The following is a 3,088-nucleotide window of genomic DNA, read 5'->3' on the forward strand; positions in this document are numbered from 1 at the left end:
AGTTAGAGCCAACGCCTCGCACACACGCGCGTACGTGTACGAGAGAAACGCGCATCGCTCGGCCCCCGACCTCCCACCGTAACCGGGAACTCCCCGAAATTTTCCTCCCCCTCGCTTCTACCACGGTTTTTTCCGTCATGGACGGCCCAAAGAATGTCATGCAGCTGCGTCTCCGGCCCGCCCAGGACGAAAAGCCCATTTTCTGTCATGATTTTTTGTCATAGAAGTAGGAGCCCACCACATCTATGATGATACCGGGTTTTGTCACAATTATCGTCATAGAAGTGTCATATGTATGACAGAAAAAAAATTCGTTCGGCCCAAAATGTCACGGATGTGTCTTTTTTTGTAGTGCTACCCCGTGGATGCTATCACGGAGTCTCAACATTGCCACCTTATGACGCGATGGGAGAACTTCAAAGTCAAGGCGGCTGTCGGCTCTATTCGACCTCCTGAACCCGGCGCAACTTTTCATTGTCGTCCAATTCCAGAAGGATATGCTAGGGTGACGGTGGACGAAATAACAGAGGGATTTGAGGACCTCCAGCTTGACCACCCTACCGGTGAAGGGAAGACTCGGCTGGGTTCTGCTCTGAAGACTCCATGCCTATGGCGGAAGGAGCTCATCAACCTTCCGAACTGGACGCCTCCGGCGAGTAAGGGCACTCCGCCTCCTCCTCCGGCGAGTGATCAGGGCACTCAGCCTCCTTCTCCGGCGCGTGGCGGCACTCCGCCTCCTCCTCCGGCGAGTGATTATGGCACTCAGCCTCCTTCTCCGGCGCGTGGCGGCACTCCGCCTCCGCCGGCGCGCCGGAGCAGCCAGCCTCCTCCTTCTCTGCCTCGTCAGCAAGGGCGGAAGAGACCCGTCGCCGCTCCGGCTGCTCCGGCGCATCGTAGTCCTTCTCCTCTGCTCGTAAGCAAGGAAAGAAGACAGCCGCGGCCGCTCCGTCTGCTCTGCCGGCGTCTAGCAGTACAGCCAGAGGCAGGAGGCAATACAGATTCGGTCCTTCTCTGAAGACTCCAGAGAAGTTACCATACGAGAGGACCGAGGAGGAAACCACGAAGATCGTGCGAGCCGAAGTGAAGAACTTCTTTGAAGGGGTGAAAGCAAAGAAACATTCACCTCCGGAGGAGAAGGTAGATCCGGTGAAAGCGAAGCGCACTCTGGCTGCCCTGACAAAACCACCAAAGTCTCCGCCGAAAGGCAACTATGAGCGCATTATTGGAAAGACATTTGCCGAAGCGGAGCGGTCGGGAAGTGCTGTCAGTGATCAAAGGTTAAAAGAACGACGAGCTGGGAAAAAATTGCCCAGCTCGGCGAACAAGCGAACCAATCGTGCCCCCCGCTCAAGGTGTCTAAAGACATCGTCGCTAATGATCCGAGGATGGTGGCCGGTTATAGCAATCTTGGAGATTACCTGCCCGACGATGTACATTATGATTTCCTGGAGGTGGACGAACACAAATACCATTACGGGAAGCCTCTCATCAAAGATGAAAGATCTCTAACAACGATGATGCGAAGATTATATGATTGGTACATGAAAACCTGCAGAGAGTCTGGGGGGAGGGATACTTTGATGCTGAGAGTTAAAGAGGAGCATGACCTCGTTGGAATTGAACTGTTGAATGTTCCATTTGAGGAGTTCTTCCAGTTTTTCAATCAAAAGGCCCTCGATAAATCAACGGTCACTTGCTACTGTCTGTAAGTAGTACTACTTCTGTCATTAAGTCTCTCTATATAGGTCAGCTCTTTCATTGCATGTATTTATAATTATCCTCACTATATTATGCAGATTGAAGATCGCCGAATTGAAGAAAAGACAAGTCGGTGATATTGGATTCATTAACACAAATCTCATAGATGCAACTGAGGTTAAATATCATGCCGAAAATACCGAGGCCAACTTGCTACGATCGTTGGTAATAAATGAAAACAAAGATATAATACTCTTTCCTTACAACTTCAAGTGAGTGTTACTGTCTTGTGCATATTCGGTTTCCCTTATTAGTCCAGGTTATAGTAATGTAATTGATGACTTGTGCATGCGTGCGCAGCTTCCACTATATTCTCCTAGAGATTAAGCTTGAGCAGGGAGTAGTAACCGTCTTAGACTCGAGACGAAAAGATCCCCAGGACTATGCGGACATGACTCAAATGCTCGAGAAGTAAGTTAAATCGATCATTATCCACCATATCAGCAACTTTGTTCATTTCCTGATATCAAGTAATTGTTTTCTTTGTCTGCCAGGGTTTGGAGAAAATTCACCAAAAAAGCTCCGGGACTGTCGAAGAAGCTGCAATTTAGACACCCGAAAGTAAGTACTATAGTAGCATGTTCCGCGCATCTCCTAGTGATTCAAGCGCTAGTTTCATCAATACCATTTAGCATGCTTGCTTATCAGTTTGATTGACCTCTATTTCTTATAAAGTGGTTGTGGCAGGAACAAGGGAATGACTTCTGTGGATACTACGTTTGCGAGTCCATCCGCCACACGACCTGTGAGCGGGGCTACTCTGATGAACAATATGAAGTGCGTAAGCAATAATATTCACAATTTTATTTTATTACCATCATTTGTGTTGAGTTTCATTTATTCATATATATATATATATATGTATTGACCCCCTTCTTCAAATTAGATCTTTCGGATGCGGGATGAACTCCTAGCACCAGATCGTATGCGAGCAATTCAAGAGGAATTGGCGGCATTCTTCCTTGACCACGTGATCGCTAAAGACGGAGAATACCATGTGGACCTTGACTTCGTATATAATTAGGAGATTATATTGTAAGAGATAATTATTGTATATATGTAGCAGTAGTGTCGGATAGATATACGAGAACTTGTTGTTCGACCAATCTCTCGGAGAAGGAGAGGTGGTCGATATCACTTCTCTCTGTATGCATATGTTCATGACGATCTTCTGTTTCCTTCATTTTCTTACTAGCTAGCGTGTCTAGTCCTCTCTATACGTATATAGTACGTAGCGTCGACCAAGCACGGAGATAAGAGAGGGCACTTCTCTCTATTAATTAGCTAGCTAACACAATATATGAAACACCTAAATTAACCCCCCAAAACC

The sequence above is a fragment of the Triticum aestivum genome, chromosome 7D, assembly GCF_018294505.1.
Source record: "Triticum aestivum cultivar Chinese Spring chromosome 7D, IWGSC CS RefSeq v2.1, whole genome shotgun sequence".
NCBI classification, from domain to species: Eukaryota; Viridiplantae; Streptophyta; class Magnoliopsida; order Poales; family Poaceae; genus Triticum; species Triticum aestivum.